Raw genomic sequence first — 27,692 nt, forward strand, 5'->3', positions numbered from 1 at the left:
GTAGGCAGACTAGCAAACCATCGGGTTAGGCCTTGACTGGTTTCTCGTCCAGTGGCATGGGAACAGGGATGTACACATATTAGGCCTGAGCAGACTTCCACTCCTACTAAATGTGGCGGATGGATTCACGGACTCCGATGTGCTGGATCAGAATCAACTTTATTCAAGCAAGCAAGCCCTATATATAAGCTCTAGCCCGGATCGGTACTTTCCCGAAGGTCAAGTTCCCATCATCACTCCTTCTCATCCCATGCGGCTACTACCTTATCTACATACTGCTATTTATTCCTCCCAAGGCTTTCAGTTCCTTAACTCTATCTTGTCCAATCCCTCGCTGTCTGCCCCTACATCTCCCCCTTTTTTATTTTCTAAACTAAATATTGCCAGTGCACTGTGTATTTGTACAGCAAGTACTTGATGCAAAGCCCTTCGAGTCATTCTCTGCATAAGGCTTATTAAGCAGGGGAGATGGATAGCAAGGGCTAGAAATCTTAGCAAGATTACCAATCCACACGCCACCCTTCTTAACCCACGACCCCAAACCTAACGTCCAGTCCTATCCCTCAAAAGGGTTCCACTCTGATTCTATCTACATCTTATTAGTGAGGTCGTGTAGTTGCCGTAAGCTTTTATGAATAGATATTGACCCTGCACGAGGCAGGCAGATATTGCCAGAAAATGTCCCGACATGGGCTCATCTTAACTGGCTCTCAGTCCTCATTTGGTGTTTCGAGGGATGCGTCAACCATCTTAACTGGCTCTCAGTCCTCGTTTGGTGTTTCGAGGGATGCGTCAACAGGTCGAATCAGCCGTGCAGGCATCCAACGAGGCCCATTACCTGTAGAGAGAAGCACAACCTTTCCCCCACATTATTAAGTCTACTGGTTCACTCCATTGACCCGTTTCCAGGTTCTTGTAGTGAACCCGAGGCTGTTCTCGCCACGTAGGGCATGAGAAATGCTTATTAACTGCACTTTGGTCCGTATAACGGTCTAAGAGGTTGAGAACATATAAGGCTTTCCATAACTGCTCTTGTGGGGAGGCACCGGGGCTATTCCCCCTTTTTTGTTCTTCAAGCATGTCTTATAGAGTACGATGGGTACGTTCCACTATTGCCTGGCCAGTTGGGGAATAGGGAATTCCGGTCACATGAGCGACCCCCCAGGTTTGAAGAAATGCCCGCGTTCGTTGTGCAGTGTATGCGGGACTGTTGTCAGTTTTAATTAGAGTGGGAACCCCCATTGTGGCGAAACAGGCAAGCCAGTGACGACATACATCACGGCTTTTTTTTTTTTTTTTTTTTTTCCCCAGCATAGGCAGTAGTGACAACGTAATGGGAAAAGGTATCTACAGAGACATGGACATATTTCAATTTTCCGAATAAGGGATAATGGGTAGCGTCTGCCAGACATTGCAGGGTTGCAGGCCTTGAGAGTTGGTGCCTAAGTAGGGTGGTAATGGGGATACATTCTGGCAATGGGGGCAACTTCGAATAATGTTTTGGGCCTGGTCTCTTGTGATAAGTTTTTTGTAGTGCTTTTGCATTTTGGTGAAAAAAAAGAAATCATGGGACAATTTAGCCTGCTGATCAAAAGCCCCTTGCTGGGTTCCGCTGGGTTTTCCTCCTTTGTCAGGAATGGGCAATCCTCCTGACATAGTTGGACCAACTTTTTTTTTTTTTTTTTTAATCACACACGCTCTTTCTCTCACTCTCTGGGAACCGCACTCACACCACCCGAGTCTTTAACTGCTAGGACTGCTGTCCCTTCGCAGCGGACGGCTTCCTTGGCCGACGGGCGCCCCGGTCGGTTCCCAGGCTATATGCATTCGCACACAGAGTACTGTTCACACTCACACCAGTCACAGTGACTCTAGATTTCTGTCTTATAGTTTTGCAGTGCGCCTTATGCTGATCAGGCTGCACACTCCCCTTTCCGGCCGGACCGAGCTGGAACTTAAAACCCACTCAAGCCCTGGGGATGGGACTCGCACCCATCCCCTGGTACGCCTTATGGTGGCCAGCCCGCGTACCCCTTACAGTGCACTGTTACCAGACCAGAATTTAGAATTTCGGCGGGAATTTAAGACTCACCTTTTCGGTGCCTCTCGTTGCCAAAGATCCCAGGTGAACTCACCCGATGGCACCAGATGATCATTTGGAGATGAGAGGCCCCGACAGTGGTCACCTAGGGTCCCACCTGGCTCGCCAAACTGTTATGGAAATTAGGCTTGTTGGCCACCATAACAGGGCCTGACCCTAGGTTCCCGCAGAAAAGTTCAGAGCCAAATCAAAGCAAATTAAATAATTAAATTTTAATGACATGCGTGCAGTAATCACAGCTCGAGCCGGGTGCCTCCGAAGAGGGACTTACTGATTTAGACATTACAGAAGAATCTGTCTTTGTTGCAGTTGTAGATACAATTTCATTTCTATGTCATAAGGCGTATCATTTTCCGTTGGTAGCTCAAACACACGCCTAAGTTTCGAATGCATGAGTTCTTCTGGTTTTGCTTCTTTCCATACTGCTTCCATATCTGAAGTATCAGCTGGAGCAAGCATAGAGTGTTGGTTGGTGGGGTTTTTTGGTTGTTGTTTTTCTTTTTTAATTTTTGCCATAAACTTGTGTTTACTTTACTCATTAGGATCATAGTCCAAAGGCTGTAGCATCACAGAAACATTAATTGATGTTCCTGCATCGATAATTGCACTGTTAGGTCTTACACAGTATCTACGTGGTGCTGTGGTCTTAACTTTGAAGCACACATTTCTGTCTGTAGGATTGCCGAGCTTCAGGTTTGTGGTGACAACATCTGTGAAAGGCTCTTTGAATTTGAGCTCGTGCTGCGGTTCCAGGCTGAGGCCCTGCTCTGCTTTCGCCATGTTCCTCCTCCTGCTGCTCGGCGGTGGTGGCACCAGGCGGAGGCGGCACCAGGCGGAGAGAGGAAGGGCCGGGCGGGAGGGGAAGGAAGGCAGGAAGGAAAGGAAGGAGGGAGGGAGGAAGGTGGGGGGTGTGCCCGGGTGGTGTAGTCATGCCCCGCTGAGCGGCCCTGGGGCGATGGATTCTTCCCAGAAGGCCGGGTCAGTGTGGGGGGGTTGTGGGCAGTCCGCACTCGCGGGCGGCCCCGTCTCTTGAGGGGGCGGTGGTTCCGAAGGGGCCGTAAGATGGACACAGCAAGGCACATTAAGAGGCAGATAGAGGTCTGGCTCCTGTTCCGGATCGATTGGCCCTGGGTCAAATGGATTGTCTGGGTCGTTTCCTGGGGAGTCCCGTCCACCCACCGCCCCCACCACCGTGTCGCTTGACGGAGGTGCTGTGGGGGCTGCGGGTGCCTCCGGTCCCTGTGTTTTCTTCTTGCTATGCTCTTTCAGGGTCTCAAGCATGGTACGCCATGGGGCTAAAAGTCCTGCCGCCATCTTATCGTTTCTTGTTGCCGTGTCCCAGAGCTTAACCCCAATCGAGTCCCGTGTACCGAGGCTATAAATCGTACTGGAATTCACCTCGGGACAGTTCGAGCGTGCCCACATCAATAACATTTTGAGATCTTGGAGGGGTATATCTCTGCCGTGCTGTTTCAAAGTCTTTTGCATTACATTTAGCACGGACCTATCCTGCGGGGAGATTCCGTTTCCCATGGCTCCCACACGTTCCCGGCCGCTTACCTCAATCCAGCAGTAGGCAAAAAGTCACGCAACGCCGCTTCCTTTCAGCGGCCTTGGTCCTGCTTCCTTTCAGCAGTGTCTGCAGAAGAGCTGCTCCCCTTTTAGCAGCCCCACGTCCGGCCGGGCTCCGCCACCGGTTCAGCTATCTACAGCCCTGGATGAAGTCAGTCTTCAGGTCCCTGTTCAGGCGCCATTTGTGGTGGATGGATTCACAAACTCCAATGTGCTGGATCAGAATCAACTTTACTGAAGCAAGCAAGCCCTTTATATAAGCTCTAGCCCGGATCGGTACTTTCCCGAAGGTCATGTTCCCATCATCACTCCTTCTCATTCTGTGCAGCTACTACCTTATCTACATACTGCTATTTATTCCTCCCAAGGCTTTCGGTTCCTTAACTCTATCTTGTCCAATCCCTCGCTGTCTGCCCCTACAACTAAAATGTATTTCCACCCCTGGACTGTTCGAAGGAGAGGTCCGATGTAATCTACCTGCCAGGTAGACCATAACCTTTTTCTGTCCTTAAGCTTTAGTGGCTGAGCAAACAAGTTAATATGATCTTGAGTTCTAACTTCGCATTCTGGGCAACTGGCTACAATATCCCATGCTGCTAACTTACTTAAAGGCCATCCTCGAGCAGTTGCTGCTCGCCAGAGGTCTTCTGCCCCAGAGTGTCCCCTCTTATTATGGAGCCACTCGCTGAGTCTCCAGAATTCTGTATCTATTGTTCTGATTTGAGCTCCAAACTGGTGAATTATATGGTGAATGAGTTTGGACTATAATACCCCTCTGCTCTAAATCTTTTATTGCTTTGGTTACGGCTGCTCGTGCTATGGGGGCGATGGGGTATTGCCTCACATTAACTACTTTGCTAGGAGGGAGAAGGGGTACCTTCCTCAGGAGCCGAATGTTGCTTGCCATAGGTGAGGCGTTATTCTGGGGGCTGCTGGTGTCCCCAAATGCCCACACATGTCCCTGAGGGGTTGCCCATCTGTGCCCAACTCAAATGTCTATTCCTAACAAATTTTCTTCTCCTACTCCCATAACATACTGTCTGGCTCTTTTCTCACCGGGAAGGGTGAGATGGATTTGCACTAATAGAATTCAACAGGGTTTCCCTCTGATACCCTGAATCCAAACTGCTTAATTATGTAATTTCCGTCCTCCAACCTGAGGCCACACATCAGCTGTGATTAAAGAAATTTGAGCCCCTGTAGCTATTAAAAATCGCACTGGAGCACACATCACTCCGGTGGGCAGTACTACATGAGGCCCCCTCCTTTATTATCCCACTGAAATGCCTGGAGGCTCCGGACAGGGACCGTTGTCCGAGATTCAGGCAGACCTAATTTCCTGAATCCACCCCAGTTATCCAACGCAATTCCTCACGAACTTCATTATGCGGACTACCGGAAAAACAATTCTGCTGGTCCACCCCTATTGGGGGGAGCAGACGGGGACCCACCTGGGTCGGGGCAACCCAGTTCTGTCTTCAGAAAGGCCTCCACCAGTGCCTGCAGCTGTGGAGTAGGCATGCCATGTATAACCAGCCTAGGAATACCTGCCTTAAGGGCCTGCCTCCACAAATCATTCCTGTGTTTAACTGCCTCTGCATTCCGGGACTGAGGCGTTTCTCTATTCTTGTCTTTTGATTTAACAGTGCGGGCAGTCACTGCCCAGACTGGCTTTGGTCCACGGGGAGCTTCACTCTCTGCCCCCATTTCCCGAACTAAGGTCAGAGCCCCATGACTCACCTCTCCCCACCTCAAGGGCACATTCTGAAGCTCATTCTTAACATTAATCAATGCAAGCTTTACAGCAGGTGTAGCACCCCTCATTAAGGGTCCCATTCGGACCAGATCGGCATGGGCTTCCATAGGGGAATCCAGGGGAACGTTCCCCAAAGGGCCCCAGCCAAATCCTCTAAGCTCACACAGCTGCTCCACAGCAGCTCTTAGAAATCCTGGGGTTAATTCTCCTACTGTTCCTGCTGGCAGACGGGCTGCCTCGCCTCTCTCTAAACGATGCACGCCGCTACACCAAACTGCTTCGTGGTGGGTGAGGGATGCAGGATCCCGCTGGGCGCCAGACAGAAACACCCCTGGCCCCCAGTTCCCTGAGGCCTCCGAACCCAAGAGAAGAATGTGATCACCCCCATCCTCCGACACGCGAGCCACGTATTCTAGAGGGGTTTCCCCAGGCTTACGGCTATACCGATCCGCTATCCTAACCAATGCCTCCGGATCATAGCTAGTAGTCTTCATGACTGTGCGAGGTGGAGCCCCTCGCCCACCTGTGGTTTCCCACTTCACCACAGGTCTCACTGGAATGGTCTCACTCACAGAGTTCTCATCGTCCGAGGGTTCGGACGGATCAGAGTCAAACCAAATATCTCCGTCCCAATCCTCGGGACCAGCTCAGACTAGAGCCCTAACCTTCAAAGGATCTGGGGTTCTTCCCCCAGACGCTAGCTGTCGAGTCAACATACTCTCGACCCGAGTCTCCAACTGCTGAATTTGAACTGCATCATTCTGCGCAGTCTTTTTCTGAGACTGCAACTGAGTCTCCAACATGGTGAGGTGTGCCTTTAAATCCTTGATGCACTTTTCTTTCTCATCTAACTGATTTAACAAACACCTCTTCTCAGCACCTCCCGCTAGCAAACAAGAGGTAAGCATCTTACACACAATGCCTTTACCCTTTCCATCTTTCATCTTACCTCGTGCAGCCTCTAAATGACGCACGATCTCTTCTTCTTGATCCCAATTACTCTCGACCCACTGCTGGTCGAACTCTGGGTTCTTAGGGATGCCATGCCTCGGTAAATATGCTTCCAAAGTCCCCATCTCGTCAAACCACACCCCACTCCTGGTACCAGTAATGTCGCGGGACGACCGACTATCTTTACAGTCCCGGACCGTGAGGGTTTCATGTGGCGCAAGGGAGGGGAGGAAGGAGATGTACTGCATGACTCCACAACTTATTTTCAAGATCTAAATTTACTACACAAGTTACAACAGTACAAAGCAACAATTCTTATCCACAGAAACTTAGTTCAACTAGAATACTTATTGTCCAATGCTAATTGCTCTTACCCACACGTTGCCTGAGCAGCCAAGGTACACTCAGTCCCAGGGAAGTAACTGCGGGAGGGCATCCCTGTCCCGAGGGGATCTGCAAATTGGCAGACCCACTGCCACCCGCAAAGAGCCAAAGACAGCCTCCGGGGCCAACCTATTTATACCCTTCAGGGGAAGGGGGAGGTGGAGTCGCAAGGCCAGTTGCAGGTCTCTTTGCACAGTCCCAGTCCCTAGCTCTTGGCTGCTGCAGGGTCCAACTCTCCTCCGTCGTTGTTATGACGATCGCCCCCACAGTCATGGGCTGGGGGGTGGCCGAACACCCCCAAGGGCAGGCCAGCTGCCTTGCGCACTCTTCAGCACTGGAGAAAGGAGTTTGAGTGACTGCGAATGACTGCTTTACTCTTGCAGGGGTGGTCCCAAGGAGAGATCCCATAGCTTGGGTGAGGAGTTAATTCCAGTCCGCAATGATTAACACTGCCCCAGCAGTGAAGGTAGGTGTTATCTCCCAAGGTCCTGAGGAGGAGAAGATAGTCCAGACCACCCTAATTAACACTGCCCCAGCAGTGAGAGGAGGCTTTGTTTCCCAGGGTCCTGGTGCCCAATCAGGCCTTATCTCAAAGCCTTGACACCCTCCCTTTCAGAGAGTGAAGCACAGGAATGCAGACTGCTTGTAAATGGCACCAGATTTGGTGGGGGGGAAGCTGGGAGCATCCCCCACACAGAGATATTTGGTTTGACTCTGATCCATCCGAACCCTCAGACGATGAGAACTCTGTGAGTGAGACCATTCCGGTGAGACCTGTGGTGAAGTGGGAAACCACGAGTGGGCGAGGGGCTCCACCTCGCACAGTCATGAAGACTACTAGCTATGATCCAGAGGCTTTGGTTAGGATAGCTGATTCTCCCTCACTTTCCCATACACACACACAGACTGATAACACACACAGTGAAAGCACACAAACTTAAAAACACACACACTGAAAACACACAAACACTGAAACACACACACACACACTTTGAAAAACACAGACTGAAAACACACACACTGAAAACACCCGCACAGTGATACCACATACACTGAAAACATACACACTGAAAACCCAAACACACACACACTGATAAGCACACACATTGAAAACACACACGCACACTGAAAACACACACACAAAACACACTGAAAACACTGAAAAAACACTGAAAAAGACACACACTGAAAACATGCTAAAAACATGCACTGAAAATACACACACATAAAAAACACACTGAAAAACACACACACCCCAAAAAACATTCACACCAAATGCACACACTGAAAAACACACACGCACATTGAATTTACACACATACTCTGAAATCACAAACAGAATAAAAATATACACACTGCAAACACATACACAAAAAAAACTCACTGAAACACACATGTGGAAAACACGGAAAAACACACACCAAATGCACACAGTGAAAACACACACGCACACTGAAAGACACACACACTGAAATCACACACACACACACACACACACAATCACAAACAGACAAAACATACACACACTGAAAACACACAGAAAAAACACACAGCGAAAGCCCACACACTGAAAAACCCATGCACTGAAAGCCCACACACTGAAAAACACACACTGAAAACAAGAACACACTGCAAACGCACACACACTGAAAACACAAACACACTGAAATGGCAAACTCACTAAAAAACACACACTCAGAATACACACACACACTGAAAACACACACACTGAAAACACACTGAGAACACAAAAACTGAAAACACACAAAAAACTCTGAAAATACACACAGGCACTGAAAAACACACACACTCAGAAAACAAAAACACACTGAAAACACAAACACCGACTAAAAGCGCACACACTGAAAAACACAAGCTGAAAACACACTCACATTCTGAAATCACAGACTAAAAGCACACACACACTGAAAAACACAGAGAGTGAAAAACAAACACACTGATAACACACAGACACACTGAAAGCACAATGAAAACACCAAAATATGCACTGAAAAACACACACTGAAAAAAACATGGTGAAAAAAACACACACTTAAAACACACACTGAAAACCACACACACACTGAAACCACGCACACAGATACTGAAACACACACACAGAAGAAACACACACTGAAAATGAAGACACTGAAAACACACACCAACCCCCTCCACACACACACTGAAAAAAAGGCCAACACACACACACTCTGAACCCCTCCGCACACACACTCAATGAAACCCGCACACACACACACTGAAGAAAACCCACCCACCCCCCCACACATATATACACACACTGAACACCCCCCCCACACACACACACACCCTTGGTAAAACACATACACTGGTAAAACCACACACACAGAAAACCGCGCACACACACACACACACACACAGAGAAAGAAACCATATACTGAGAAAAACAGCACACACTGAGAAAAAGCACACACGCACACTGAAAACACCCACAACCACGCCGACCCCCCAAAAAACACATTTAAAAAAAGACCCCCCCACACACACAGAGGAAAAACCACAAACACACACACACTGGAAAACACACACACACACACACACACACACACACACATACAGAGGCAAAAACCACACAAACACACTGAAAACAGCACATGCACTGGAAAAAACAACACACGCACACACACACACAGGAAAACACACACACAAAAACACCTCCGCCACACACACAAACACACACACACACACACAGAGCACACACAGAGAAAGCACACACATACACACTGGAAAAAAAACCACACACACTAAAAACACGCACACACATGCACACACACAGAGTGTGTGTATTTCTCAGTGTGTGGTGTTTTTCTCACTGTACATTTTTTTCAGTGTGTGTGTTTTTTTTCCAGTGTGGGGTGTTTTTTTTTTTCAGAGCGTGTGTGTGTGTGTGTGTTTTCCTGTGTGTGTGTGTGTGTGTGTGTGTGTGAGTTTGAGTGACTGCGAATGACTGCTTTACTCTTGCAGGGGTGGTCCCAAAGAGAGATTCCCATAGCTTGGGTAAGGAGGAGTTAATTCCAGTCTGCACTGATTAACACTGCCCCAGCAGTGAAAGCAGGTGTTATCTCCCAAGGTCCTGATGAGGAGGAGGAGATAGTCCAGACCACCCTAATTAACACTGCCCCAGCAGTGAGAGGAGGCTTTGTTTCCCAGGGTCCTGGTGCCCAAGCAGGCCTTATTTCAAAGCCTTGACATCCTCCCTTTGGGAGTGTGAAGCCCAGGAATGCAGACTGCTTGTAACTGGCACTGGATTGGCAGGGGGCGGGTGGGGAGCTGGGAGCATCTCCTCACATTGTTTTTTTTCAGTGTGCATGCTTTTTCTGTGTGTGCGAGAGATAGATGTTTTCAGTGTGTGTGCATGTATGTTTGTTTTTTCTCAGTGTGTGTGTGTGGGGGGGTGGTATTTTTTTGGTGTGCTTGTTGGGGGGGGGTCGGGGTGTGTGTGTGGGGGCGGTTTCTATGTGTGTGTGTTTTTTGAGTATGTGTGGTTTTTCCTGTGTGTGTGTGTGTTTTTTACAATGTGTGTCTTCACTGGGTGTGTTTTTCAGTGTGTGTGTGGTTTTATTGTGTTTGTTTTTTCAGGGTGTCTGTGTGCTTTTCAGGGTATGTGTTTACAGTGTGTGTTTTTACTCTGTGTTTCTGTTTTCAGTGTGCATGTGTGTTTTCAGTGTGTGTTTGGTTTTTCTGTGTGTGTGTGTTTTCAGTCTGTATGTTTTCAGTGTGTTTTCATTGTGTGTGTGCTTTCAGGGTGTGTGGCTTTCAGTCCGTGCTTGTGATTTCAGAGACTGTGTGTGTTTTCAGTGTGCGTGTATGGTGTTTTCAGTGTGTTTCTTCAGTGTGTATGTTTTTCAGTATGTGTGTGTTTTTAGTCTGTTTGTGATTTCAGTGTGTGTGCGCCTGTTTTTCAGTGCGCCTGTTTTTCAGTGCGTGCGTTTGCAGTGTTTTTCAGCGTGTTTCAAGTGTGTGTGTTTTGTGCGTGTGTGTTTTCTGTGATTGCAGTGTGTGTGTTTTGGGGGGGGTGCGTGTTTTTACTCTGTGCCTGTGTTTTCAGTGTGTGTGTGTGCCTGTGTTTTCAGTGTGTGTGTGTTTTTACTCTGTATTTCTGTTTTCAGGGTCTGCGTGTTTTCCGTGTGTGTTATTCAGGGTGTGTGTGTTTTCATTTTTTTTAGTGTGTGTTCTTTCAGTGTGTGTTTCTGTTTTCAGTATGTGTGCACTTGCAGTTTGTCTGTTTTTGGTGTTGTTTCTGTCTGCATTTTTTCTGAGTGTGTCTGTTTTCACTGGGTGGGTGTGTTTTCAGTGGGTGTGTCTTAGTGTGTATGTTTTTGTTTTCAGGCTGCTTGCAGTGTACTGTGTGTGTTTCAGTGTTTTCACTGTGTGTGTTTTCAGTGGGTGTGCTTGTGTTTTCAGTAGTGTGGGTGTGTATTGTAAGGGTGTGTTCGTGTGTGTGGTTTTCAGTAGTGTGTGTTTTTTGTCTGCGATTTCAGTGTGGTTTTTTTCACTGTGTGTTTTCAGTGTGTGATTTCAGTCTGTTTTGAGTGTCTGTGTGATTTTCTGTGTGTGATTTCCAGTGTGTCCATATGTTTTTCAGTGTGTGTGTGCATTTGCAGTTTGTCTGTTTTCAGTGTGTGTTTTCAGTGTTTCTTTTCTCTGTGTGTGTTTTCAGAGTGTGTGTGTGTGTGTGTGTGTGTTTTCAGAGTGTGTGTGTGTGTGTTTTCAGAGTGTGTGTGTGTGTGTTTTCAGAGTGTGTGTGTGTGTGTGTTTTCAGAGTGTGTGTGTGTGTGTGTTTTCAGAGTGTGTGTGTGTGTGTGTGTGTGTTTTCAGAGTGTTTTTCGCTCGGCGCCCGCTTTTTCGCTCGGCGGTTGGCGCCCAGCGGTCGGCGCCCGGCGCCCGCTTTTTCGGTCCGCGGCCGGCGGTCGGCGCCCGGCGCCCGCTTTTTCGGTCGGCGCCCGCTTTTTCGGTCGGCGCCCCGCGCGTGTTTTTTCGGTCGGCGGTCGGCGCCCGCTTTTTTCGGTCGGCGCCCGCTTTTTTCGGTCGGTTTTGGGTGCGTGTTCTTTCGGTCGGTTTTGGGTGCGTGTTTGTTTCTTCGGTCGGTGATCGGTGCATTTTTTTTCGGTCGGTGCGTGTTTTATCGGTCGGTGGGCGGTGCGTGTTTTATCGGTCGGTGGGCGGTGCGTGTTTCTTCGGGCGGTGGGCGGTGCGTGTTTCTTCGGGCGGTGCGTGTTTTATCGGGCGGTGGGCGGTGCGTGTTTCTTCGGGCGGTGCGTGTTTTATCGGGCGGTGGGCGGTGCGTGTTTCTTCGGGCGGTGCGTGATTTTCGGTCGGTGGTCGGTGCGTGTATTGTCGGTGGGTGCGTGTTTTTTCGGTCGGTGGTGGGTGCGTGTTTCTTCGGTCGGTGCGTTGTTTCTTCGGTCGGTGGTCGGTGCGTTGTTTCTTCGGTCGGTGGTCGGTGCGTTGTTTCTTCGGTCGGTGGTCGGTGCGTTGTTTCTGTGGTCGGTGCGTTGTTTCTGTGGTCGGTGCGTTGTTTCTGTGGTCGGTGGTCGGTGCGTTGTTTCTGTGGTCGGTGCGTTGTTTCTGTGGTCGGTGCGTTGTTTCTGTGGTCGGTGGTCGGTGCGTGTTTTTTCGGTCGGTGCGTGTTTTTTCGGTCGGTGCGTGGTTTTTTCGGTCGGTGCGTGGTTTTTCGGTCGGTGCGTGATTTTCGGTCGGTGGTCGGTGCGTGATTTTCGGTCGGTGGTCGGTGCGTGGTTTTTCGGTCGGTGCGTGTTTTTTCGGTCGGTGGTGGGTGCGTGTTTTTTCGGTCGGTGGTGGGTGCGTGTTTTTTCGGTCGGTGGTGGGTGCGTGTTTTTTCGGTCGGTGGTGGGTGCGTGTTTTTTCGGTCGGTGGTGGGTGCGTGTTTTTTCGGTCGGTGGTGGGTGCGTGTTTTTTCGGTCGGTGGTGGGTGCGTGTTTTTTCGGTCGGTGGTGGGTGCGTGTTTTTTCGGTCGGTGGGTGGTTTTTTCGGTCGGTGGTCGGTGCGTTGTTTCTTCGGTCGGTGCGTTGTTTCTTCGGTCGGTGCGTTGTTTCTTCGGTCGGTGCGTTGTTTCTTCGGTCGGTGGTCGGTGCGTGTTTTTTCGGTCGGTGCGTGGTTTTTTCGGTCGGTGGTCGGTGCGTTGTTTCTTCGGTCGGTGCGTGGTTTTTTCGGTCGGTGGTGGGTGCGTGGTTTTTTCGGTCGGTGGTGGGTGCGTGGTTTTTTCGGTCGGTGGTGGGTGCGTGGTTTTTTCGGTCGGTGGTGGGTGCGTGGTTTTTTCGGTCGGTGGTGGGTGGGTGGTTTTTCGGTCGGTGGTCGGTGCGTGGTTTTTCGGTCGGTGCGTGGTTTTTCGGTCGGTGGTCGGTGCGTGGTTTTTCGGTCGGTGGCGGGTGCGTTGTTTCTTCGGTCGGTGCGTGTTTTTTCTGTTGGTGGTCGGTGCGTGGTTTTTTCGGTCGGTGGGTGGTTTTTCGGTCGGTGGTGGGTGGGTGGTTTTTCGGTCGGTGCGTGGTTTTTCGGTCGGTGCGTGGTTTTTCGGTCGGTGCGTGGTTTTTCGGTCGGTGCGTGGTTCTTCGGTCGGTGCGTGGTTCTTCGGTCGGTGGCGGGTGCGTGGTTCTTCGGTCGGTGGCGGGTGCGTGGTTCTTCGGTCGGTGGCGGGTGCGTGGTTCTTCGGTCGGTGCGTGTTTGTTCGGTCGGTGGTCGGTGCGTGTTTTTTCGGTCGGTGCGTGTTTTTCGGTCGGTGGTCGGTGCGTGTTTTTTCGGTCTGTGCGTGTTTTTTCTGTTGGTGGTCGGTGCGTGGTTTTATCGGTCGGTTTTGGGTGCATGGTTTTATCGGTCGGTGCGTGTTTTATCGGTCGGTTTTGGGTGCGTGTTTTATCGGTCGGTTTTGGGTGCGTGGTTTTTCGGTCGGTTTTGGGTGCGTGGTTTTTCGGTCGGTGCGTGGTTTTATCGGTCGGTTTTGGGTGCGTGGTTTTATCGGTCGGTTTTGGGTGCGTGGTTTTTCGGTCGGTTTTGGGTGCGTGGTTTTTCGGTCGGTGCGTGGTTTTATCGGCCGGTTTTGGGTGCGTGGTTTTTTCGGCCGGTTTTGGGTGCGTGTTTTTTCGGCCGGTTTTGGGTGCGTGTTTTTTTCGGTCGGTTTTGGGTGCGTGGTTTTATCGGTCGGTTTTGGGTGCGTGGTTTTATCGGTCGGTTTTGGGTGCGTGGTTTTATCGGTCGGTTTTGGGTGCGTGGTTTTATCGGTCGGTTTTGGGTGCGTGGTTTTATCGGTCGGTTTTGGGTGCGTGGTTTTATCGGTCGGTTTTGGGTGCGTGGTTTTATCGGTCGGTTTTGGGTGCGTGGTTTTTCGGTCGGTTTTGGGTGCGTGGTTTTTCGGTCGGTTTTGGGTGCGTGGTTTTTCGGTCGGTTTTGGGTGCGTGGTTTTATCGGTCGGTTTTGGGTGCGTGGTTTTATCGGTCGGTTTTGGGTGCGTGGTTTTTCGGTCGGTTTTGGGTGCGTGGTTTTTCGGTCGGTTTTGGGTGCGTGGTTTTTTCGGTCGGTGCGTGTTTTATCGGTCGGTGCGTGTTTCTTCGGTCGGTGGTCGGTGCGTGTTTTTTTTGGTCGGTGCTTGTTTTTTTACTCGGTGCGTGTTTTTTCGGTCGGTGGTCTTTAGTATACTAGTTTACGGTTTGGCCTCCTGAGGATGTGCAGGGTAAACTTGGATTTTAAGGTGTGACCCCCTCCGGATGAAATCCCCTTTGTAGGACACTTTTTGTAGTAGTTTACGGTTTGGCCTCCTGGGAGCGTATAGGGGAAACTTGGACTCCTTTAAGGTTTGGCCCTCCCAGGACGAAATCCCCTTTGTAGGATATGGCTGCTCAGAAGGCAGGCGATTTTTGTGAGGAAATCGAGAAATTATATGACCTTTTGGAAGCACACCGTTCTTGTCCCTCACCCCCGGGACGAGACTGGGCACGGGACCATTGGTTCCAATTGCAAAGTGTAGTGGACCGAATAGCGGTCTTGCAAAAAGAAGCCAAAGTTAAGAGAGGAAAAGGAAAAGCTATTGTTTGTGCTGTGCTAGGAGCGTGCCTAGCAGCTGCGGTGGAGGACAGGAAGCAGGCACCTTGTCAGGCGGAGGCTGTGGCTGCCGCGCTGCAAGCGGCACTAGCGCCGCTGCAAGAACAATTACGGGAAACCAAGCAGGCGCTGGAGGAGGAGAAGCGCCAAAAATCTGATACTGAAAGAGGAGCTAAGAAACCAGCTCCTGAGGGAGGCAGACACCCTCACCGAAACTGAGATGCTGCTCAAGGAGAAAGGGGTATGCCAAATTTACCCCCAAAGAGACCTAAAAAGATTAAAGGAGGCCGTAGACGCCCCCCCCCCCATATGTGCCCACTAATCAAAACGGAATATATATACGAGGACGACAGCGACAACCGCCCTCAGGTTGTTACCAAAGAAATCCCTTTCACAGCTACCGAATTGGCCAAGCTGCGAAAAGATTTTGCCAGAACGGCTAGGGAATCCGAAACTGAATATGTGTGGAGGGTATCCCTGTCTGGGGGGGTCGGAATCCTGCTATCGGAAAAGGAGGCAGAGGGATATTGGGGCCCAGGCGTGTTCCTGACGACCGGCAATCGCCGAGCCCCGTGGTCCCTGACTCAGAGGGCTGCATATTGGGTGGGGGGGCTGAACCCTTTGGAAAGGGGGGATCCCCTAGCTATAACAGGTTCCATCGATCAATTGCTGGAAAGCGTACAAAAGGCAGCTTGTCTGCAAATGATGTATGATCGGGAACTCAAGCCGAGCCTGAGCTCTACAATGTTATTGCCGGTAGATCCCGAGCGGATGACGCCCCTAATACGGTGACTTCCTGATTCCCTGAAACCTATTGGGATCCAATTGCAGGGGAGAATCCAAGATGTGCCCCGCGAGGAGAGAATCGCGGCTGCCCTGGAGGGGATGGTAACCCCCGAGCATCGGTGGCTGGGGAAAAAGGTGTGGACCTGGGGGGAGGTAGCCCAGGAATTGATTAATTATGGGAGGAAATACGGGCCAGTCAGCCGGACTTACCAAAAAGTGGAAACTAGGGCCGTGCGGGCGGCAGAGCCAGCAAACAAGCCGCTGGCATTTTCTGGGAGGAGCCCAGACTTAGCCAGAAGAGAAAGATCCCTGACCCGGCAGGGACTATGGCAACTGGGGCTACAAAAAGGCGTGCCCCGAGACTTGATGGACAGGCTCCCGATCAAAAAACTAGAGCTCCTGGTACGGAGGTGGTCCAGACAGGGACCCCCGCCCAGACCGAACCCACCTTCCGTGGCAGCGTTAAACGTGGGGGAGGGGTTTGAGGGGGATGAAAGGGAGGCGGAAAACTAGCTCCTCGGCCCCCTCAGGGTGAGGGGGGAGGCGGAGGGTGGATGTTTATAAGACAACTCGCCTGCAATAACAAAGGAGATTTATTAATCACTGTAGCAGTGGGGCTGAAGAAAAGGCCCGTAAACTTTTTAATCAATACAGGGACCTCGCCCCCTGACGGGGTGGCTCAGAGACCCTCCGTACTTCTGTAACGGAAGGAGCCGCTAAAGTATCAAATATACTTGGAGAGCAAAAGATGCTAGTGGGAAAACCCACTAGATTCACATAAAATGGATTATCTCCTCCTTCTGACCCGAGGAGCGAGTTTGTTCTTATTTCTGTTTTCAAGGGCAGCGATCTGACCAAGATGCACCTACTGCTCTGGACCATCCTGATTCAAGGACGCATCCACGAGGGTCATGAATGACCACTTCCCCTACCTTCCCTCAACCCATTTAATCCCTTCTAGAACAACAAATTTGTGTTGCTGGTGAAAGCAGTAAGCCAAACTTTCAATTTAAGCCACTGCTGGGTTTGCAGAGGACCGCTAGGATTATCAAGCTGGCCGTGGACATCCACATCCCTCACCCCAGACCAGACCGGATGGATGGGCCATTTGCTCAGGGCATCAGAGCTAAGAAGGGGCATTATTGGATCTGCGGACATACAGCATATAAATTTTTACCCGCGGGGTGGTCGGGAATTTGTTATATAGGGATTATCAGACCTTTGTTTTTCCTTTTACCAGAAACAGGTGGACCTCGGCTAGGGGTAAAGGTATATGACAACCTCGGTGACAGAAGGGTTGCCCGTAAAATGCAATCCATTAAGGTAGATTTGGGTGGGACGCAAAGATGGGAGAATAACGAGTGGCCTGCTGACATACCCCCTGGAGGCCACAATCCAGTGGAAAAGTGGAAAGAATGAATCAAACAATTAAGAGACAGGTAGGACAATCAGCACCAGATATAAGGAGAAAGCTTCAGAAAGTAGATGGTATGTTGGGGATGTTAATATAAGGTGTACAATAACAGGGAAGAAGTAGAGAGAAAGGAAAAACAAAAGGAGAAACTGAAAGATAAGGGGCAAAATGCTGCAGTCTTGGCAGCTGCATTTGTCCAGGCACAAACTCCCTCTCAGGGAAGGGGTTTTCCGAAAGGACAAGGACGTGGAAGAAGGCATAGAGTAGGAGGGAATTTGGGAAATAGAATTCCACTGAGGAGAGATCAATGTGCAATTTGCAGGGGGAAGGGGCACTGGAAAAATGAGCGCCCGAAGAGACAATCAGATCATTGGAAACCTCAGTCTGCATCTGTTCCAGAGGCAGATTTGCTCATGATTGGTACAGAAGATTCAGACTGATGGGGACCGGGGGTTGAGAAATTGGATTAGTGATCTTTTAACTCTACAGTCCCAACAGATGCGCACGGCAATCCTTCAGCACCGCATGGTTTTAGACTACCTGTGAGCTGAAGAGGGAGGGGTGTGTGGAAAATTGAATATTTCCAACTGTTGTTTAGAGATAGATGATGTAGGCGAAGTAGTTCTCCAGTTAACCAAAGATATCAGAAAAAGAGCCCACGTCCCTGTCCAAACCTGGAACGGCTGGCGTGGCGATTTGTGGTCCTGGTTACCGGGGGCACTGTGGGTGAAACAGTTAATATTCTATTTGTTATGTGTGGTTGCCGCTTTAATGTTCTTACCTTGTATAATTCCTTGCTTTGTTCAATTAATCCGACACGTTGTGTCAAATATGCAATTTGTTCCTACCACCTCACCCGATGGCATAAAGAAAATCCGTGCCATCCATCAGCCACAGCCACACACAGTACCCATCATTTAAACCCATTCCCAGTTTATCCTGAAGGAGGAAATTGCATATTAACATCCACAACGCGTTTGCCAGCTGTTTTATACCTGTTGTAACAATCACTTACCTTGTTAACTCAGTTTTGATGTTTGTTCTGTGAAGTTAAATGTTGTTAAAGTTGTTAAAGAATAAGCTTGCATTGAGCAAGACCTCTGTTTAATCATTGTTAAGCACCTCCTTTTCTTTTTTTTTCCCTTTTATTCTTCCCGCAACTTGTTAAAAAATTGTTCATAACTACCGTGCGCGCTTCTACCTTTTCTATACTTCCTTCTGATCTCTCTCTATCTCCTATCACCACTGTGGACGAAGGCTATGAAGACTTCAGGAAGGAGACGTACCAATCAATGTTTAAGTCACGGGGTGGTGTGGCGGACAGATGAGTGAACTTTTGCCTTAAATATTTCTTGGTACATAAGGTGCAAGCAAACCATAACCCCAAACAAGCCATCTGTTCCCGGCGGAAACAGGACTGAGCTGCTGCGACCCCCGAAATGGTCTCCCTGCGACCACCCGGGACACACCGAGCCTGCGCTGAACCAGACCACGATCGGGCAGAGACTTTGGGACCTGGACTATAAGTTACTGCTGCTTAGCACAACTTCTATAAAGCTTGCTTAGCATGAGTAGCTAAATTTGCTGAAGCCTTAGGCCGCACTCCCTAGTTCAGTGAGAAAGGGCCCCAGAGCTGGTGCAGGCAGGAAAGACAAGGGGGTTACCAGCAGTTTGCATTCCCATGCTTCACGCTCCGGGAGGAAGGATGTCAAGGCATTGAAGTGAGGCCTGCTTGGGCACCGGGACCCTGGGGAGCAGGGCCTCCTCTTGCTGCGGAAACAATGCTGATTGGGGGGTCTGGGCTATCTTGGAGTCCAGATCATATTCCCTTTGTCTGGACCTTGGGAAATAACACCTACCGTCACTGCTGGGGAAGTAATAAATTGTCAGGGCTTTGAGAGATAAGGGCAGGACCCGAAGAATGAAAACGCATCTGTCAGCAGAAACCACAACGGTAAACAACCTACCTAGGGATCCAATAAGGAGCAGGAGACCCCAGACCTAAATATTACTATTGGTCCAAACTACTGCGTGAAGGGTGGAGAGCTTAAGATTGGAAAGTATAATTGCCCAGGGATTTCTTTGTTCGGGGTCCCTCTTCGGAGGCACCCAACTCGAGCTGTAACTACTGCACGCGTGTCATTGCAATTTATTTATTTAATTTGCCTTGATTTGGCTCCGAACTTTTCAGCGGGAACCCAGGGTCGGACCCTGCTCGAGTTGTAGTTACTGCACGCGCTTCACCAAAATTTACACCCAGGGTGAAGAGGACCAACAGGACGCCGCTGGATCCACGGGTGGTGATATCCCTTTCTCTCTCTCTCTCTCTCTCTCGCTCTCTCTCTCTCTCTCTCTCTCTCTCTCTCTCTCTCTCTTTTTCTCTCTCTCCTCCCCTTCGCCTTTCCCCACCTTTTCTCCCCACTTTGTGGAAAATAAAGTTAAAAGGTTGTACGATATGTAACTGGTTTTAGTGTCTTAATCTCGTCCTTGGGATCGTAACGAAACCCCCCCCGATATTGGATCGGGACAGCCTGTTTTTTCGGTCGGTGCGTGTTTTTTCGGTCGGTGGTCGGCGCGTGTTTTCTCGGTCGGTGCGTGTTTTTTCGGTCGGCGGTCGCTGTGTGTTTTTTCGGTCGGTGGGTGTTTTTTCGGTTGGTGGTTCGTGCGTGTTTTTTCACTCGGTGCGTGTTTTTTCACTCGGTGCGTGTTTTTCGGTTGGTGGTCGGTGCGTGTTTTTTCGGTCGGTGCGTGTTTTTCGGTTGGTGGTCGGTGCGTGTTTTTTCGGTCGGTGCGTGTTTTTTCGGTCGGTAGTCGGTGCATGTTTTTTCGGTCGGTGCGTGTTTTTTCGGTCGGTGCGTGTTTTTTCGGTCGGTGGGTGTTTTTTCGGTCGGTGGTCGGTGGGTGTTTTTTCGGTCGGTGGTCGGTGCGTGTTTTTTCGGTCGGTGCGTGTTTTTCGGCCGGTGGTCGGTGCGTGTTTTTCGGCCGGTGGTCGGTGCGTGTTTTTTTCGGTCGGTGGTCGGTGCGTGTTTTTTCGGTCGGTGCGTGTTTTTTCGGTCGGTGGTCGGTGTGTGTTTTTTCACTCGGTGCGTGTTTTTTCGGTCGGTGGTCGGTGCGTGTTTTTTCGGTCGGTGCGTGTTTGTTCGGTCGGTGGTCGGTGCGTGTTTTTTCGGTCGGTGCGTGTTTTTTCGGTCGGTGGTCGGTGCGTGTTTCTTCCGTCGGTGGTCAGTGCGTGTTTTTTCGGTCGGTGCGTGTTTTTTCGGTCGGTGGTCGGTGCGTGTTTTTTCGGTCGGTGGTCGGTGCGTGTTTTTTCACTCGGTGGGTGTTTTTTCGGTCGGTGGTCGGTGCGTGCTTTTTCGGTCGGTGCGTGTTTTTTCACTCGGTGCGTGTTTTTTCGGTCGGTGGTCGGTGCGTGTTTTTTCGGCCGGTGCGTGATTTTCGGTCGGTGGTCGGTGCGTGATTTTCTGTCGGTGGTCGGTGCGTGTTTTTTCAGTCGGTGGTCGGTGCGTGATTTTCGGCCGGTGGTCGGTGCGTGTTTTTTTCGGTCGGTGGTCGGTGCGTGTTTTTTCGGTCGGTGCGTGTTTTTTCGGTCGGTGGTCGGTGCGTGTTTTTTCGGTCGGTGCATGTTTTTCGGTCGGTGGTCGGTGCGTGATTTTCTGTCGGTGGTCGGTGCGTGTTTTTTCAGGTGGTGGTCGGTGCGTGATTTTCTGTCGGTGGTCGGTGCGTGTTTTTTCAGTCGGTGGTCGGTGCGTGTTTTTTTCGGTCGGTGCGTGTTTTTTCGGTCGGTGGTCGGTGCGTGTTTTTTCGGTCGGTGCGTGTTTTTTCGGTCGGTGGTCAGTGTGTGTTTTTTCGGTCGGTGCGTGATTTTCTGTCGGTGGTCGGTGCGTGTTTTTTCAGTCGGTGGTCGGTGCGTGTTTTTTCGGTCGGTGCGTGTTTTTTCGGTCGGTGGTCGGTGCGTGTTTTTTCGGTCGGTGCGTGTTTTTTCCGTCGGTGGTCGGTGCGTGTTTTTTCAGTCGGTGGTCGGTGCGTGATTTTCGGTCGGTGGTCGGTGCGTGTTTTTTCAGTCGGTGGTCGGTGCGTGTTTTTTCGGTCGGTGCGTGTTTTTTTGGTCGGTGGTCGGTGCGTTTTTTTTCGGTCGGTGGTCCGTGTGTGTTTTTTCGGTCGGTGCGAGTTTTTTCGGTCGGTGGTCGGTGCGTGTTTTTTCGGTCGGTGCGAGTTTTTTCGGTCAGTGGTCGGTGCGTGTTTTTTCACTCGGTGCGTGTTTTTTCGGTCGGTGCGTGTTTTTTCGGTCGGTGGTCGGTGCGTGTTTTTTTACTCGGTGCGTGTTTTTTCGGTCGGTGGTCTTTAGTATACTAATTTACGGTTTGGCCTCCTGAGGGTGTATAGGGGAAACTTGGATTTTAAGGTGTGACCCCCTCAGGATGTAATCCCCTTTGTAGGACACTTTTTTGTAGTAGTTTGCGGTTTGGCCTCCTGAGGGTGCATCGGGGAAACTTGGATTTTAAGGTGTGACCCCCTCAGGATGAAATCCCCTTTGTAGGATATGGCTGCTCAGAAGGCAGGCGATTTTTATGAGGAAATCGAGAAATTGTATGACCTTTTGGAAGCACACCGTTCTCGTCCCTCACCCCCGGGACGAGACTGGGCACGGGACCATTGGTTCCAATTGCAAAGTGTAGTGGACCGAATAGCGGTCTTGCAAAAAGAAGCTAAAGTTAAGAGAGGAAAAGGAAAAGCTATTGTTTGTGCTGTGCTAGGAGCGTGCCTAGCAGCTGCGGTGGAGGACAGGAAGCAGGCACCTTGTCAGGCGGAGGCTGTGGCTGCCGCGCTGCAAGCGGCACTAGCGCCGCTGCAAGAACAATTACGGGAAACCAAGCAGGCGCTGGAGGAGGAGAAGCCCCAAAAATCTGATACTGAAAGAGGAGCTAAGAAACCAGCTCCTGAGGGAGGCAGACACCCTCACCGAAACTGAGATGCTGCTCAAGGAGAAAGGGGTATGCCAAATTTACCCCCAAAGAGACCTAAAAAGATTAAAGGAGGCCGTAGACGCCCCCCCCCCATATGTGCCCACTAATCAAAACGGAATATATATACGAGGACGACAGCGACAACCGCCCTCAGGTTGTTACCAAAGAAATCCCTTTCACAGCTACCGAATTGGCCAAGCTGCGAAAAGATTTTGCCAGAACGGCTAGGGAATCCGAAACTGAATATGTGTGGAGGGTATCCCTGTCGGGGGGGGGACGGAATCCTGCTATCGGAAAAGGAGGCAGAGGGATATTGGGGCCCAGGTGTGTTCCTGACAACCGGCGATCGCCGAGCCCCGTGGTCCCTGACTCAGAGGGCTGCATATTGGGCGGGGGGGCTGAACCCTTTGGAAAGGGGGGATCCCCTAGCTATAACAGGTTCCATCGATCAATTGCTGGAAAGTGTACAAAAGGCAGCTTGTCTGCAAATGATGTACGATCGGGAACTCAAGCCGAGCCTGAGCTCTACAATGTTATTGCCGGTAGATCCCGAGCGGATGACGCCCCTAATACGGGGACTTCCTGATTCCCTGAAACCTATTGGGATCCAATTGCAGGGGAGAATCCAAGATGTGCCCCGCGAGGAGAGAATCGCGGCTGCCCTGGAGGGGATGGTAACCCCCGAGCATCGGTGGCTGGGGAAAAAGGTGTGGACCTGGGGGGAGGTAGCCCAGGAATTGATTAATTATGGGAGGAAATACGGGCCAGTCGGCCGGACTTACCAAAAAGTGGAAACTAGGGCTGTGCGGGTGGCAGAACCAGCAAACAAGTCTGGCATTTTCTGGGAGGAGCCCAGACTTAGCCAGAAGAGAAAGATCCCTGACCCGGCAGGGACTATGGCAACTGGGGCTACAAAAAGGCGTACCCCGAGACTTGATGGACAGGCTCCCGATCAAAAAACTAGAGCTCCTGGTACGGAGGTGGTCCGGACAGGGACCCCCCCTCAGACTGAAACCACCTTCCGCACCGGTGTTAAAGGTGGGGGAGGGGTTTGAGGGGGACGAAAGGGAGGCGGAAAACTAGCTCCTCCGCCCCCTCAGGGTGAGGGGGGAGGCGGAGGGTGGATGTTTATAAGACAACTCGCCTGCAATAACAAAGGAGACTTGTTAATCACTGCAGCAGTGGGGCCGAAGAGAAGGCCCGTAACCTTTTTAATCGATACGGGGGCACAAATTACAGCGCTAACACAAAGTGAGGCGGAACGGTGTGGCATCTCGGTCCCGTCCAAACACCTAATAGTTTTAAATGCTCTGGGGAAGACCCAGACTGTGCCCATGACCCCAGTAACATTGTGGTTACCAGGGGAAGAGAGTCCTGTGAACACCATGGTGGCTGTGGGGCCTTTTCAAATGAACCTCTTAGGCATAGACGTCCTGAAGGGGAAACAGTGGCGGGATTCCCAGGGGAATTCGTGGTCTTTTGGCGTTCCTAAGGTCAGAAGACTAACCGGAGATTTCGGTGCGGCAGTGCGCTTGCTGCAAGCGGCGCCTCCCCTCCCCACTTCCCGGCTGACTAATGTAAAACCCTATCCATTACCTTTGGGAGCCAGAGAGGGTATTGCCCCAGTATTGGAGGACCTGAAAAAACAGGGAGTTGTGATCCCGGCACAGTCCCCCTTCAATTCCCCTGTATGGCCAGTTCAAAAACCAAAGGGTAAGTGGAGACTCACCGTAGACTATCGGCGATTAAATAACAATACAGGCCCATTGACGGCAGCTGTGCCAAACATTGCTGAATTAATAGCGACTATCCAGGAGCAGTCCCACCCTGTGATGGCAACAATTGATGTCAAAGACATGTTTTTTATGGTCCCTTTGCAGCCTGAGGACCAAGAGCGTTTTGCCTTCACGTGGGAGGGACAGCAATACACGTTCACTCGGCTACCTCAGGGGTACAAGCACTCCCCTACACTAGCCCATCATGCGCTAGCACAAGAGCTCGAAACTGTCCCCATACAGGCAGGAGTCAAAATTTATCAATACATAGATGATGTGCTCGTGGGAGGGAGCCAGGTAGAGGATGTTGAGAAAACGCAGCGCGACATTATTGCCCACCTAGAGCAGATAGGGCTGACAATTCCACCTGAAAAGATCCAAGCTCCCTCCAGCGAAGTAAAATTTCTGGGAATCTGGTGGAGAGGGGGGATGACCTGCATCCCCCCGGATACCCTGTCCTCATTGGACTCAGTTAAGATGCCGGAATCCAAAAAGGATTTGCAACATGCTCTAGGGCTGCTTGTATTTTGGAGGAAGCACATTCCCGATTTTTCAATTATTGCCAGGCCGTTATATGACTTACTACGGAAAAGGGCTCACTGGGAGTGGACCTCAGTCCACGATGAGGCATTGCAGCTGCTGGTTTTTGAGGCAAATGCCTACCAAGCTTTGGGGCCAATCCACCCCACCGACCCTATCCAGATCGAATGGGGGTTTGCCCAGACCGGTCTCTCTATCCACCTGTGGCAGAAGGGGCCAGAGGGGCCTACACGGCCCATTGGGTTTTATTCACGCAGCTTCAAAGACGCTGAAAAGCGGTACACCACGTGGGAGAAGGGGCTGTTTGTAGTCAGCCTTGCTCTAAGGGAGGCTGAACGTGTTACAAGACAACCCTGAGAAGCTCAGAAAGAATGCTTAAAGTAGGTAGATTTGGATAACTTCTATCTTAGATAGAATTTGCTTAGCATGAGCAGCCACACACTTGCTTAGCATAAGTAGCTGAATTTGCTGAAGCCTTAGGCCGCGCTCCTAGTTCGTTAAGAAAAGGCCTCAGAGCTGGTGCAGGCTGGAAAGATAAGGGAGTTACAAGCAGTCTGCATTCCTGTGCCCCACTCTCCAGAAGGGAGGATGCCAAGGCTGAGAAATAAGGCCTGTTTGGACGCCAGGACCTTGGGAAGCAAAAAGCTTCCTCTCACTGTTAAAACAGTGATGATTAAGGGGTCTGGATTATGTCTTCTTCCTCAGGGCCTTGGAAGATAACACCTACTGACCCAGCTGGGGCAGTGTTAATTAATTGATCAGGACCTTGAGAAGCAGGGGTGGGACCCAGGGAAATGTGAAGAAATCATTAACCAATCAGTGTGAAAGAGGAAGGAAGTCACAAATATGGCAATAAGAGGAAGGAAGTCACAAATATGGCAAATTTGATTGTATAAATGCTACCTGAAAAATTGGGGGGGGGCGGGGGGGTGTGTGCTCGATTTGTGGGAGACCACCGAGCACCCAGGCTTGCGCAACTCTGAAATAAATAAATAAATGTCTCTCCTGAGTGTGTAATTATTGGCTCATTGCACACCGGGCAACGAATCCGCTTTTCGGACAACAGTTTTCTGGCGACCCAGGTGGGACTCTCGCTGTAAAGCCTTGCCTGGATCGTCTTGCCAGTTCCGGCGGGGAGACACTGCTCATCGGACTCCAGCGCGCACCGACCGTTTTGTTCGGGGACTCCGTGAGCACCCTCCCTAGTCGGAACAGGTAAGCGACTCAAAGGTGCAACGCAGTAATTATTAAGAGACATTGCATAAAGGGTATGATACAAGGGTAATTGGTTGTGGTAACCAAAGGAAAGCTTTGTACACGTTTGGACAGTGACGACTGGAGTGTACGAAAGCGTAATTGGTAAGAATGTTCTTTTAAGGGTGGTAATATGGGAACAGGACAATCTGTGGGGGTATCCTCCTGTTCTCCTTTAGGATGCATCCTGAAACATTGGAGGAAGTTTGGTGGGAATCCTTTAACAAGGAGAAAATGAAAGGAATACTGTACTCAGTGGTGGCCAATGTATAAACTGGAGGATGAGGAAAAATGGCCAGAAATGGGAACGCTAAACTATAATACAATCTTGCAACTTATGTTGTTTTGCAGAAGACAGAACAAATGGGATGAGGTCCCATATGTAGATTTGTTCTTCTCTCTGAGAAATGATCATGAAACTAGAAAAAAATGTAAGCTGTTGATTTCTGATTCAAATGTGTTAATGATGATGGGAAACAAAGAGAAAATGCCTTGGTGTTGCTCTGCTTGTAGCATTGGGAAAAGATGTTTAAAAGCGGGTGATGAGGAAGAGGATGTACAATTATTGGTCTCTCCTGAAAGAGATCAAGATAGTGTTAATAGCAGAAATAAGGGAAGTGAGGCATGTAGCCCGATTGCAGGCAGAACTCGGGCCACTCGGGCTCAACAAAATCCCGTGATTCAGGCCCCGCTGCGTCAAGCAGTCGGACCAGACGGGATGCCTGTGTATGTGAAGGTCCCTTTTTCAACTACAGATTTAATGAATTGGAAGGAGTCTGCCGGGTCGTACCGAGAAAATCCAGAAAAGATGTATCAATCCTTTAAAATGATAATTGAAAATCATAATCCAGATTGGCAGGATTTACAGGTGCTTTTAAATACTTTGCTTTCACCGGAGGAGAAAAGAATGGTATTAGATAAAGCTCAAGAGGAGAATGAAAGACAAAATGCCAGAGACGGACCAGACCGTTTTATGCCGACCCGGGAACCGGGTTGGGATCAAAACACAGGGGCAGGCAGGTTAATGACTAAACAGTACCAACAGTTAATATTATATGGGGTAAAGCATGGAGTGCCTAGGCCCAAAAATATTGCAAAACTATATCAAGTCGCACGGGGTAAGAATGAGGATCCCTCGGCATTTTACGAGCGGTTATGTGAAACTGCCCGAAAATGGACAGACTTGGATCCCGAGGACGAAGCAAATAAAATAACTTTTACTACATTATTTGTAGGACAATCAGCACCAGATATAAGGAGAAAGCTTCAGAAAGTAGATGGTATGTCGGGGATGTCAATATCGCAATTAATAGAAATTGCATATAAGGTGTACAATAACAGGGAAGAAGTAGAGAGAAAGGAAAAACAAAAGGAGAAACTGAAAGATAAGAGGCAAAATGCTGCAATCTTGGCAGCTGCATTTGCCCAAGCACAAACTCCCTCTCAGGGAAGGAGTTTTCCGAAAGGACAAGGACGTGGAAGAGGGTATAGAGTAAGAGGGAATTTGGGAAATAGAATTCCGCTAAGGAGAGATCAGTGTGCAATTTGCAGGGGGAAGGGGCACTGGAAAAATGAGTGCCCGAAGAGACAATCAGATCATTGGAAACCTCAGTCTGCATCTGTTCCAGAGGCAGATTTGCTCATGATTGGTACAGAGGATTCAGACTGACGGGGACCGGGGGTTGAGGAATTGGATTCCCCAGCCGAACCCCTGGTTTCAGTAAAGCTGGGGAACGAAACAGTTAAATTTTTAGTAGACACCGGAGCAGCATATTCAGTACTAAATAGCTGTAAGGGACCAATGGGTAAATTCTCTATGCCAGTAATTGGGGCCACGGGAAAGCGAGAGGTCAAACCTTTCTGTCAACCAATTAAATGTGAAATAGGAAATAAGGTGTTAACACATGAATTCTTATACATGCCAGAATGCCCATTACCCCTAATGGGGAGGGATTTACTGAATAAACTGGGGGCACAGATAACCTTTGATCAAAACAAAGTTAAGGTGCACATTCCACAAAGTAACGCCTGGAAGGCACAAGCATATATGTTGCAGAAAGCACTGGATTCCGAACAGGTGGAGGATGGACCAAGCGAAATTCCC

The 27,692-nt window shown here is 50.0% G+C and overlaps 2 pseudogenes; both read left to right on the forward strand.

The window, feature by feature from the left end:
* The first annotated feature begins 15,013 nt into the window (after positions 1-15,013).
* On the forward strand, positions 15,014-16,154 carry LOC135324361 (uncharacterized; annotated as a pseudogene).
* A 5,139-nt stretch (positions 16,155-21,293) lies between these two features.
* On the forward strand, positions 21,294-23,102 carry LOC135324362 (uncharacterized; annotated as a pseudogene).
* Positions 23,103-27,692: the final 4,590 nt, after the last annotated feature.

The sequence above is a fragment of the Dromaius novaehollandiae genome, chromosome W (genome assembly GCF_036370855.1).
Source record: "Dromaius novaehollandiae isolate bDroNov1 chromosome W, bDroNov1.hap1, whole genome shotgun sequence".
Classification (NCBI taxonomy): Eukaryota; Metazoa; Chordata; class Aves; order Casuariiformes; family Dromaiidae; genus Dromaius; species Dromaius novaehollandiae.